Genomic DNA, 13,390 nt, shown 5'->3' with positions numbered 1-13,390 from the left:
TTCTGCAAGGTATAGAAACATCACCATTACATAGCTCCACTACTGTTGTTGTAGCCTTTCTATAAGTGTGTGTGCTACTGCCTCTGCCAAGACGCACAGGTTTTTGACACAGGTGGTACACAAGTGGTACACAGGTGGTAATCAGGTGGTAATCAGGTGGTAAACAGGTGGTAATCAGGTGGTAATCAGGTGGTAAACAGGTGGTAATCAGGTGGTAAACAGGTGGTAATCAGGTGGTAATCAGGTGGTAAACAGGTGGTAATCAGGTGGTAAACAGGTGGTAAACAGGTGGTAAACAGGTGGTAATCAGGTGGTAAACAGGTGGTAAACAGGTGGTAAACAGGTGGTAAACAGGTGGTAATCAGGTGGTAATCAGGTGGTAAACAGGTGGTAAACAGGTGGTACACAGGTGGTAAACAGGTGGTAAACAGGTGGTAGAGGGTTACTGGTTCAAGTCCTGTTCTGACTGTTCCTTCTCAAGCCCTGTAGTACTATTTATGTAAACACCATGACCCTGTGTGTGTGTTAGAAGAGAGAGAGAGAGAGAGAGAGAGAGAGAGAGAGAGAGAGAGAGAGAGAGAGAGAGAGAGAGAGAGAGAGAGATAACATTCAGTGTAATTGGATTTGAGAATCTCTAATCCATCAAGTTGTCTACAAAAAAATAATGGCACAGTCACACACACTCTCTCTCTCACACACATACACACAGACTAAGAGAGAGAGTGTGTGCTTCAGAGAGTATTAATACCCCTTGACTAATTGCACATTTTGTTTTGTTGGAGCCTAAATTCAAAATGGATCTAGATTTTTTTCTCCCATCCATCTACACACAATGCCCCACAATACAAAGTTACAATGTTTTTAGAAATGTTTGCAAATTTATTGAAAATGAAATACAGAAATATCTAATCATATTTGTAGAAGCACCTTTGGCAGCGATTACAGCTGTGAGTCTTTCCGGTTAAGTTTCTAAGAGATGTCTACACCTGGATTGTGCAACATTTGCCCATTATTATATTCAAAATTATATCAGCTCTGTCAAATTGGTTGTTGATCATAGCTAGACAGACATTTTCAGGTCTGGCCATCGATTTTCAAACTGATTTAAGTCATAACTGTCACGCCCTGACCTTAGAGATCCGTTTTATGTCTCTATTTTGGTTGGTCAGGGCGTGAGTTGGGGTGGGCATTCTATGTTTTTGTTCTATGTTTTCTAATTCTATCTGTTTGGCCGGGTGTGGTTCTCAATCAGAGGCAGCTGTCTATCGTTGTCTCTGAATGAGAGCCATACTTAGGTAGCCTTTTCCCACCTGTGTTTTGTGGGTAGTTGTTTTCTGTTTTTGTGTCTGCACCAGACAGAACTGTTTTGCTTTCGTTCGATTTGGTTTTTTGGATTAAATCATGAACACTTTAAACGCTGCACCTTGGTCCACTCTTCCTTCAGCCTACGATGAACGTTACAATAACTGTAACTAGGCCACTCAGGAACATTCTTGGTAAGCAACTCTAGCGTAGATTTGGCCTTGTGTTTTAGGTTATTGTCTTGTTGAAAGGTGAATTCATCTCCCAGTGTCTAGGATTTTGCCTGTGTTTAGCTCCGTTTCTTTTTCATCCTGAAAACTCCCCAGTCCTTAACGATTACAAGCGCTTAACGATTACAAGCATACCCGTAACATGATGCAGCCACCACTATGCTTAAAAATATGGAGAGTGGTACTCATGAATGTTGTATTGGATTCGCCCCAAACATAACGCTTTGTATTCAGGACAAAAAGTGAATTGCTTTGCTACATTTTTTGCAGTTTTTCTTTAGTGCCTTGTTGCAAACAGGATGCATGTTTTGGAATTTTTTTAAATTTGATTTACCTTGATTTAACTAGGCAAGTCAGTTAAGATCAAATTCTTGTTTACAATGACGGCCTACCCCGGCCAAACACTCCCCTAACCTTGATGATGCTGGGCCAATTGTGTGCCACCCTAAGGGACTCCCGATTCAGGGCAGTTATGATACAGCCTGGGATCAAACTAGGGTCTGTAGTGACGCCTCTAGCAATGCAGTGCCTTAGACCGCTGCGCCACTCGGGAGCCCATATTCTGTACAGGCTTCCTTCTTTTCACTCTGTCATTTAGGTTAGTATTGTGGAGTAACTACAATGTTGATCCATCCTCAGTTGATCCATCCTCAGTTTCCTCCTATCACAGCCATTAAACTCTGTAACTGTTTTAAAGTAACCATTGACCTCATGGTAAAATTCCTGAGCGGGTTCCTTCCTCTCTGGCAACTGAGTTAGGAAGGACACCTGTATCTTTGTAGTAACTGGGTGTATTGATACACCATCTTGATGTCTATAGTTTTCTCTCTGGTGTGCAATCTGGTTTCCGCTCAGGTTATGGATGTGTCACTGCAACCTTAAAGGTCCTCAATGACGTCACCATTGCCCTTGATTCTAAGCAATGTTGTGCTGCTATTTTTATTGACTTGGCCAAAGCTTTTGATACTGTAGACCATTCCATCCTTGTGGGCCGGCTAAGGAGTATTGGTGTCTCTGAGAGGTCTTTGGCCTGGTTTACTAACTAGCTCTCTCAAAGAGTGCAGTGTATAAAGTCAGAATCTGCTGTTTCAGCCACTGCCTGTCACCAAGGGAGTACCCCAAGGCTCAATCCTAGGCCCCACGCTCTTCTCAATTTACATCAACAACAGCTCAGGCAGTAGGAAGGTCTCTAATCCATTCATATGCAGATGATCAGTCTTATACTCAGCTGGCTCCTCCCCAGATTTGGTGTTAAATGCTCTACAACAAAGCTTTCTTAGTGTCCAACAAGCTTTCTCTACCCTTAACCTTGTTCTGAACACCTCCAAAACAAAGGTCATGTGGTTTGGTAAGAAGAATGCCCCTCTCCCCACAGGTGTGATTACTACCTCTGAGGGTTTAGAGCTTGAGGTAGTCGCCTCATACAAGTACTTGGGAGTATGGCTAGACGGTACACTGCCCTTCTCTCAGCACATATTAAAGCTGCAGGCTAAAGTTAAATCTAGACTTGGTGTCCTCTATCATAGCTCCTCCTTCACCCCAGCTGCCAAATTCGGCCATCAGATTTGCCACCAATGCTCCTTATCACTGCACTCTGTACTCCTCTGTAAACTGGTCATCAATGTATACCTGTTGCAAGACCCACTGGTTGATGCTGGCCTCCTTACTGTCCCTAGAATTTCTAAGCAAACAGCTGGAGGCAGGGATTTCTCCTGTAGAGTTCAATTTTTATGGAATGGTCTGCCTATCCATGTGAGAGACACAGATTCTGTCTCGACCTTTAAGTATTTTTTGAAGACTCATCTCTTCAGTGGGTCATATGATTGAGTGTAGTCTGGCCCAGGAGTGTGAAGGTGAATGGAAAGGCACTGGAGCAACGAACCGCCCTTGCTGTCTTTGCCTGGCCGGTTCCCCTCTCTCCACTGGGATTCTCTGCCTCAAACACTATTACAGGCGCTGAGTCAATGGCTTACTGGTGCTCTTCCATGCCGTCCCTAGGAGGGGTGCGCCACTTGAGTGGGTTGAGTCACTGACGTGATCTTCCTGTCCGGGTTGGCACCCCCCCTTGGGTTCGTGCTGTGGGGGAGATCTTCGTGGGCTATACTCGGCCTTGTCTCAGGATGGTAAGTTGGTGGTTGAAGATATCCCTCTAGTGGTGTGGGGCTGTGCTTTGGCAAAGTGGGTGGGGTTATATCCTGCCTGTTTGGCCCTGTCCGGGGGTATCGTTGGACGGGGCCACAGTATCTCCCGACCCCTCCTGTCTCAGCCTCCAGTATTTATGCTGCAATAGTTTGCGTCGGGGGGCTAGGGTCAGTCTGTTATATCTGGAGTATTTCTCCTGTCTTATCTGGTGTCCTGTGTGAATTTAAGTATGCTCTCTTTAATTCTCTGTCTTTTTCTCTCTCTCTCTCAGACCTGAGCCCCAGGACCATGCCTCAGTACTACCTGGCCTGATGTCTCCTTGCTGTCCCCAGTCCACCTGGTCGTGCTGCTGCTCCAGTTTCAACTGTTCTGCCTGCGGCTATGGAACCCTGACCTGTTCACTGGACTTGCTACCTTGTCCCTGACCTGCTGTTTTCAACTCTCTAGAGACAGCAGGAGGGGTAGAGATACTCTGAATGATCGGCTATGAAAAGCCAACTGACATTTACTACTGAGGTGCTGACCTGTTGCACCCTCTACAACCACTGTGATTATTATTATTTGATCCTTCTGGTCATCTATGAACATTTGAACATCTTGGCCATGTTCTGTTATAATCTCCACCCGGCACAACCAGAAGAGGACTGGCCACCCCTCATAGCCTGGTTTCTAGGGAGTTTTTCCTAGACACCGTGCATCTACATCTGCATTGCTTGCTGTTTGGGGTTGTAGGCTGGGTTTCTGTACAGCACTTTATGACATCAGCTGATGTAAAAAGGGCTTTATAAATACATTTGATGCTTATTTATAAAACCCTCTTAGGCCTCACTCCCCCCTATCTGAGATATCTACTGCAGCCCTCATCCTCCACATACAACACCCGTTCTGCCAGTCACATTCTGTTAAAGGTCCCCAAAGCACACACATCCCTGGGATGACATCCCTTGTCTTTTCAGTTTGCTGCAGCTAGCGACTGGAACGAGCTGCAACAAACACTCAAACTGGACAGTTATCTCAAGCTCTTCATTCAAAGACTCAATCATGGACACTCTTACTGACAGTTGTGGCTGCTTTGCGTGATGTATCGTTGTCTGTGCCCACTAATGTTTGTACCCCGTTTTGAGCTGCTACCATGTTGTGCTGCTGCCATGTTGTCATGTGTTGCTGTCTTAGGTCTCTCTTTATGTAGTGTTGTGTTGTCTCTTGTCGTGATGTGTGTTTTATCCTAAACTTATTTTGTATTTTTAATCCCAGCCTGTCCCCACAGGAGGCCTTTTGGTCGGCTGTCACTGTAAAAAAGAATTTGTTCTTATATGACTTGCCTAGTTAAATAAAGGGCAAATGAATAACTTCGCCATGCTCAAAGGGATATTTCATGTCTGGTTTTTTATTTTTACCCATCTACCAATAGGTGCTCTTTTCCAAGGTCACTTGGAAACATATGTTTGTATTTGAAATTTCACTCATTCTGCTCCAGCCATTACAACGAGCCCTTCCTCCCCAATTAAGGTGCCACCAACCTCCTGTGGTGCGGTACAGAGATGAGGTAGTCTATCAAATCATGTTAAACACTTATTGCTCAGAGTCCAAGCAACATATTATGTGACTGAAGTAAATGTTTACTCCTGAACTTATTTAGAATTGCCATAACAAAGGGTTGAACACTTATTGACTCAAGACATTTCAGCCTTTTTTTGTTGTTGTGAACACTTCAAAAAGCAGAACTCCACTTTGACAGTATTGTGTGGAAGGCCAGTGACAATATACATTTAATACATTTTAAATTCCGGTTGTAACACAACATGTGGAGAAAGTCAAGGGGTGTGAATACTCTCTGAAGGTACTGTATGTCGCAGATATTGAGATGGTTGAGGTGAGACTAATGTAGACAAGCTAAATAAAACCAGAGACATTTTTGACAGACCAGATACTGAACCCAGATCATCTTTGCATTTCAAGACCATCTTAGCCCATTGAGCTAAAAGCCTAGGCATTACAACTTGGAGCTAACATGAGTCTTACGGTCTCAGGCAAGATACTGCACTAACACTGACGTGTGTATTGTAGCCTGGTAAATTGTGTTTTGAGGGGTAATCTGGATGTTATAGCCTCCTACATGTGTCCTCTGTTAAGGCCTATTCACCATCAAACCACCGACCAAAACACTGCCGGCTAAGCTCGCCCCTCCCCTTCTACGCGTGCCCGTGGCTCTGAGCGCGCCCCCACTGTTTCCCTCTTTTCGCGGGGTCCTGCAGTGCCTCCCCTCTCCTCGCCCCCGCGGCGCGCACCCATTGCTGTAATCTCGTCTGTGTCCGCCAGGAGGCAGTAAGGTTGCAGTGAGAGGCTGCGCCACCAGAACAGCATTACAGCGAGGAAGGCTCCACCAGATGGCAGTTTAGGATTGTTCCTTTCTGCTCCAAGGCGCGGTTCCCGCTTCTCACGACATATTTACAATATTAAAATCTACACACTTTTATCAGATATATCGATTATTTTATTTCGGAAGACAGTAATCGATTGGTCAATGGCCAGTAAAGGTGAGTTTGTTGGTATTTTGGTTGTGTTTTTGGCTTGTGGGAAAGGGGAGACGGGTCTCAGAATCAAGATGGTGGATTCAGAGAGCGAGAGAGGGATGGGGAGAGAGGAGGGGGATGGGTGCTGCTCCGCAAGCTAGCGGAGAGAGCTGGATGTGCTCTCTCTCTTCTCTCTGTTCGGCTAGCTAGCTACATGATCGAGGGCCATTAACAGGAATGTCTCAACATGTCAGATTGCAGGAACGCACGAGAGACTTGACCGATGTGTTTTGCTAGAATCACTTTTAATCACTCGCCCTTAGTTTTCCCGTTACTAAGGCAATGGGTGTGACGTGTTTTTATTGCTCTTGATAGACGGACAGATTCAAAGCGTCAACACAATGTTGTATACAGACTCTTATTGTAACGTTATAGTGCCGCCTGCGCGACCTAGCCAGACATTGCTATTGTTGCTAGCTAACCCTAATTCATTGCATATGTGTCGGGTTTTCGGATGATATATTTGGGAGCAAGGTAACGTCAGTGTTAGCCAGGTTGCTGTCACTAGTGCTATTTGACATCCATCCTTGCCAATATCACGCCATTCGTAGAGATTCTGCAGAAATTTCACCTGTAACGTTAGCAACATTGTTTCCTGTTTTCCCACCCATTGTTTTGACATGTTACTTATTGTACCGAAGTTCAACGTTGGCATTCTTGACAAATTCCAATATTTTGACTAGTAGATTCTTTTTTGTAAGTGAAGCTAGCTAGTTTGCTAACCCACTCCGCCCCTTTCTCTGCTAAACGAAATTTAGCGGGGAAATGTGTGAGGGGGATGGGTTCCAAATCCAACCCTGGGTACAGTCTCCATGCTCCCCACTCCAGACCTCACTCTCCCAAGGATCCATTCTTCTGTCAGAAGTCACTTATGGGTTATGAGGATATCTGTTCACTTATACCATTTCAAATCCACATACATCTTTCTTTATTAATGAACTAGGAAATATGGAGTTTGAGAATATTTGGCCAAGTTAGCTAGCTGGCTACTTTAAGCCTAACTCTTTGAAGATTGTGTTAAACACCCAGCTTCACTGTTCTTTGTATAGAGTCTAGAGTCTGATGTTTAGGGTAAAGGATTATACAGCCAGCCTGTGTCCTAGTGATCAATCACGGATTGTCAACAAAGTGGTTATGCAACAAGCGGAGCCATGTGACTTTCCACCAGCAGACTGAACTAACAGCCTACCGTAGGCTATGCATCCTGGAAGACCAACTAACTACACTGACTGTAAACTACAACTGGTGCTAGAGATACAAAACAACTTTATTGTCCCACATTGTAATGTTCCTTGTCTCCTTTTGCGTAGAACATACAACATAGACTGGCAATATTTAGTACACAGCCATAAAACACCACACACTGCAGGCAATGATATGATCTTCACTTGGCAGGGCTGTTGACACAGTTCTTGGTTGAGTAGTGTGACTTGGTAAGATTTCCAGTGTATGACTAACCTATTACATATGGCAAATCAACTTGAAATGGGAAACGTTTCAATGCAATGGGGTATACATACATTACTTCTCTGAGCAGCCTAGCTATTGACTTTGTTGAGTCAGGGGCTGGGATACAAGTCTACACACCTAACATTTTAGCAATAGTTCTACAGCACAGATGCTGACCATCTGCAACAGTCTGAAAGTCTATCTCTTCAGACAGCACCGGTCCTCCTCTACCACCTTGCCACCCTTCTTACCTGTTGGACTTGTGATGACTTGTATTGACTTGTATTGCCATCACTTTCACCAGGACTGATTCGGCTCATGACGTCGTTGTTTTACGTACTCTAGTTGAATGCACAGATTGTGTCATATATTTTCAGCTAAAAAAAAAGTTTGATGTCAAGCCTTGATTGTGTGGATAAGACTGTCTGCTAAATTACTCAAATGTAATGTAGAGTGATTTAGGGGGGGATCATGGTTTTTGAAGAACATGGAGTAGAAATTCCCTGAAATAGCTTTCCTAATAGCCTAACAATGTTATCCAAAAACATCTGTTGAAAATAGTATTGGTTTCTAGGCTAATAATGTTTTCACTGAACGTGAACCAGTCATGAAGCACTAGCAAGCTGCTGTTTACACAAGTTAACTGGAGACTCCAGTCATGGATTAAAAGGCAACGTTACCGCTTCAGACAGCATTAAATCGTTTTTCATATGTCTTTTATTCCTTTACTACTGCTAATACTATCTGCTAATTTGCATAAACTTGGTCGCCAAGATCATAGTCGCCGACCATTAAGTTGTAGAATGTATTCTTGTCTGCAGCACCCATAGAAACTGGATGGTGTCTGGTAGTTTGACCGTTAGAGGTAGTGCCTGGTGTAATCGTGGCATTTTGCTAGGCCACATGTAGGACCTTGAGCAAAATATTTAAATGTGTTTAGACCAGGGGAAGAGCTAGGTGGGGAGCCCTCCATACCTATTCAAAGGCAGGGGAAACACTGGAGTGGCTGTTCTGTAAGGAACGTCAGTGGAAATTGGCGGAAGTTACCGTCGCTCTCTCATTGAAAACAATGCCATCCGGTCATCCTGCCGTGGCCCCAGTCCAGTAATCCAGACCAGACTGTTATGCAGCAGTAGGTCAGGCAGAGTCTACATTAAAACAGGGGTTGGCAACTAGATTCATCCACAGAGCGGTTTTTGTCAGAGGATGGTCGAGGGACCGGAACATCATTCTAATCATTTGAACACTGCAAATTGACCACAACTAAGCCCAAAAAGTGCTTGTATTTTAAAATAACAGTAATTTCATATCTTGGTTACATTGAGACACGAGACATGTCTCTTTTTGTTATTCGTGGGAATACTTTAAAAAAATGTATTTCACCTTTATTTAACAAGGTAGGCCAGTTGAGAACAAGTTCTCATTTACAACTGCGACCTGGCCAAGATAAAGCAAAGCAGTGCGACACAAACAACAACACAGAGTTCAAATCTGGGAACAGATTTTCTAAGTTAAACTCATTTTAACTGATTTCCTTGTGATTTTGGTCTTTTTTTTGACCCAAAGCTAAAAATCCAAAATTATTATATATATATTTTTTACTAAAAACTTTGGGGGTGTGGGCCTGTGTAATGACTAGTATATTTCTAGTAAGTTATTCATTTGTAATAGCTAGTTGATTTGTGCGAATGAACCAGTTTTGATTTGTAACTGAATTAGTATTTTATGATCAGGCCAATTACACCATAAATTATACTGTAACATGTTGCCATTATACAGCTCCGGGCCGTTTTCCTTGACTTCAGCACACTCAGCCGTGACATTGTTATTGAATCCAGGTGTGTGTGTGTGTGTAGAAAGCATTATTTCAGTTTTAGGGAATGACCAATATCAAGCGTGTTCGCTGAAAGAATAGTCCCTACGTCTCTTTAGAATGAGGACATCTTGAAGCTAGCTAAAGCAAATGGTATGTATACAGGGAAGCTGTCTAAAGCAAATGGTATGTATACAGGGAAGCTGTCTAAAGCAAATGGTATGTATACAGGGAAGCTTTCTAAAGAAAATGGTATGTATACAGGGAAGCTGTCAGGACCACTCACAGTAAAATAACAACTTTAGCTTCAATTGGCATTCGAAAAATCTGATGCTATTAGTTAGCTAGCAGGTTCTGGTGTAGTTAGCTAACTGGTTGTGTCGCATAGTAAGCTGTGGTGTAGTTAGCTAGCTGGTTGTTGTGTAGTTGGCTGTGGTGTAGGCCTAGTTTAGCTAGCAGTTTGTGGTGTAATCAGCTAGCGGGTTGGCTAGCGGATGTTTAGCGGGTTGGCTAGCGGATGTTTAGCGGGTTGGCTAGCGGATGTTTAGCGGGTTGGCTAGCGGATGTTTAGCGGGTTCGCTAGCGGATGTTCAGCGGGTTGGCTAGCGGATGTTCAGCGGGTTGGCTAGCGGATGTTCAGCGGGTTGGCTAGCGGATGTTTAGCGGGTTGGCTAGCGGATGTTTAGCGGATGTTCAGCGGGTTGGCTAGCGGATGTTCAGCGGGTTGGCTAGCGGATGTTCAGCGGGTTGGCTAGCGGATGTTCAGCGGGTTGGCTAGCGGATGTTCAGCGGGTTGGCTAGCGGATGTTTAGCGGGTTGGCTAGAGGATGTTTAGCGGGTTGGCTAGCGGATGTTCAGCGGGTTGGCTAGCGGATGTTCAGCGGGTTGGCTAGCGGATGTTTAGCGGGTTGGCTAGCGGATGTTCAGCGGGTTGGCTAGCGGATGTTCAGCGGGTTGGCTAGCGGATGTTCAGAGGGTTGGCTAGCGGATGTTCAGCGGGTTGGCTAGCGGATGTTCAGCGGGTTGGCTAGCGGATGTTCAGAGGGTTGGCTAGCGGATGTTCAGCGGGTTGGCTAGCGGATGTTCAGCGGGTTGGCTAGCGGATGTTCAGAGGGTTGGCTAGCGGATGTTCAGCGGGTTGGCTAGCTGACCTGTAGCATCAGATGGAGAGAGAGAATGTGGGGCTGAAAATGCTCTGAAGCATTCCTGTCCAGCGTTGCGCGTGGTTGTTTAACATCACCTGAGACCTAGCAGACTGGTGTACTTGTTGGCTACTTGGTTCAACACCCAGTTGGCTATACTAGTGTAACATTAAATAGTATCTAAAGGCATTGAAAGCACACAGTCAAGTATGTTTCAGCACGGTAGCGTTGCATCTAAAGCTAACATGATGATGCTGCTAATATTTCTCCAGCCGGTGCTTGGCTGGTTTGGTTTTCTAGCACATTATTCTCCAACACTACTACTGCTGGTGACACATTTAATGTGGGCCTACCCTCAGGGGATCAATAAAGTACAGTTACACACTAACACACACATACACATTTTACGTCATTGTCTGCCTAGCCTATATCATGCTCCTGAGATTTTCTGGCGGAGAAAGCCGGCTCACACTCAGATTAAGGCTGTGTGTGTGTTGTTCACGTCATCTGCCCTCATAGTCTCGTGTGGGATTAAGGGTTTCCCTGTAGCACCGTAGATTAAACTACCCCTTCTAACCCCCAGATTACCAGATTACCCCATTACCATTGTATCAGCAGTGGTCTGGTAAACTACCCTCATGGATGATGATCATTGGCTGCCTGGGACCTGAAGACTAATGTCAGGATGTTTAGGCTTTAGCTCAATGGGCTAATGCAGTCTAGAGTTGAGATGATGAGAGGTCAGGCTCTAGGTTCTATGTCTGGACAGTCACACTAGCACATTGACAACCTGGGAATGTCACTTTCCCCCAGTAGCATCTCGAGGTAAACCAAACACCTTTGGCCAAACAAACATCTGACTTCATAGGCTGACTTCATGACCAGGCTGCAGAGAGCCCTGGATATGCAGTGCTCTTGAACCCAGTCTTTATCTCACACACACATACCGATTCTGCTAGTCACAGTAATGTGTTCTCTGTAGTGAAATGATAACGTTCTGTAGCCTCTTATGTCATTAGGGTATAATAACCTCAGCTGGAGAAATGTGTGTGTGTGTGTGTGTGTGTGTGTGTGTGCCAACAGACAGTGAATGTGGGTCAAGGTGAGAGAGCGAGAGATGCAGAAAGATGAGAGACAAACTAATGAGTCTCTTGCTCCCCCAGCTCTCTCCTCCTCTGCTCCCGCTGAACTCCCTTTGTGCTCTCGTTCTCTCCTCCATTTCACTCTCCCTGGCTCTCTCTCTGCGTCTCCATTTTGCGATAGCTGCAGTGAGCCAGGCGGCCATTGCAGAGAGAATCTTCTTTCTTTTCCTTTTTTCTTTCTTTCTCGTTCTTTCTTTCTTGCCTACTGGTATTTCTTGCTTGTTTAGTTGGTTGCTTTTTCTCTTGAGATTAAAAAAATAAAACCTCTTTAGAAACCTTTTTGTTTTTTTATGTAGAGCCTGCTCTGTAAAACCACTGTATTACTGTAGAGCCCTCAACCCAAAGCCTACTCTAGAGCTCTGTAAAACCACTGTATTACTGTAGAGCCCTCAACCCAAAGCCTACTCTAGAGCTCTGTAAAACCACTGGATTACTGTAGAGCCCTCAACCCAAAGCCTACTCTAGAGCTCTGTAAAACCACTGGATTACTGTAGAGCCTGCAACCCAAAGCCTACTCTAGAGCTCTGTAAAACCACTGTATTACTGTAGAGCCCTCAACCCAAAGCCTACTCTAGAGCTCTGTAAAACCACTGGATTACTGTAGAGCCCTCAACCCAAAGCCTACTCTAGAGCTCTGTAAAACCACTGGATTACTGTAGAGCCTGCAACCCAAAGCCTACTCTAGAGCTCTGTAAAACCACTGTATTACTGTAGAGCCCTCAACCCAAAGCCTACTCTAGAGCTCTGTAAAACCACTGGATTACTGTAGAGCCTGCAACCCAAAGCCTACTCTAGAGCTCTGTAAAACCACTGGATTACTGTAGAGCCTGCAACCCAAAGCCTACTCTAGAGCTCTGTAAAACCACCGTATTACTGTAGAGCCTGCAACCCAAAGCCTACTCTAGAGCTCTGTAAAACCACTGTATTACTGTAGAGCCTGCAGCCCAAAGCCTACTCTAGAGCTCTGTAAAACCACTGTATTACTGTAGAGCCTGCAGCCCAAAGCCTACTCTAGAGCTCTGTAAAACCACTGGATTACTGTAGAGCCTGCAACCCAAAGCCTACTCTAGAGCTCTGTAAAACCACTGGATTACTGTAGAGCCTGCAGCCCAAAGTCTACTCTAGAGCTCTGTAAAACCACTGGATTACTGTAGAGCCTGCAGCCCAAAGCCTACTCTAGAGCTCTGTAAAACCACTGGATTACTGTAGAGCCTGCAGCCCAAAGCCTACTCTAGAGCCCTGTAAAACCACTGGATTACTGTAGAGCCTGCAGCCCAAAGCCTACTCTAGAGCTCTGTAAAACCACTGGATTACTGTAGAGGCTCTCTGTAATAGAGACCATGATGCTGCATTATTAAGTAAACCCCCACTACAGATACCTTAGAGCAGGCCAAGGGAGCTCCACTCATTTGTCAAGGGGGCATGAGTTAATTGGCATGATTCAAGGGACCAGAGAATGAAAATTAGGAAGGTATTTTTTTCATTGGCCAATGGGCTGGACACAGTGAGGACACATGTTATTCCCTTATATTACATTTGACATTTGAGTCATTTAGCAGACGCTCTTATCCAGGACGACTTACAGTAGCAATTAGGG

At 44.8% G+C, this 13,390-nt stretch overlaps 1 protein-coding gene across 2 annotated transcripts in view; it reads left to right on the top strand.

Moving 5' to 3' along the window:
• The first annotated feature begins 6,001 nt into the window (after positions 1-6,001).
• Positions 6,002-13,390, top strand: part of LOC139532357 (cohesin subunit SA-1-like) — a 31,486-nt gene continuing 24,097 nt past the window's right edge. For both annotated transcript variants that reach the window (XM_071329828.1, XM_071329827.1), the window contains exon 1: positions 6,002-6,211. The gene's annotated coding sequence lies outside the window, so the exon portion shown is untranslated. The remainder of the gene's footprint in view (positions 6,212-13,390) is intronic.

Source organism: Salvelinus alpinus, chromosome 10 (assembly GCF_045679555.1).
Source record: "Salvelinus alpinus chromosome 10, SLU_Salpinus.1, whole genome shotgun sequence".
Classification (NCBI taxonomy): Eukaryota; Metazoa; Chordata; class Actinopteri; order Salmoniformes; family Salmonidae; genus Salvelinus; species Salvelinus alpinus.
This window is presented reverse-complemented; position numbering and strand designations above follow the sequence as displayed.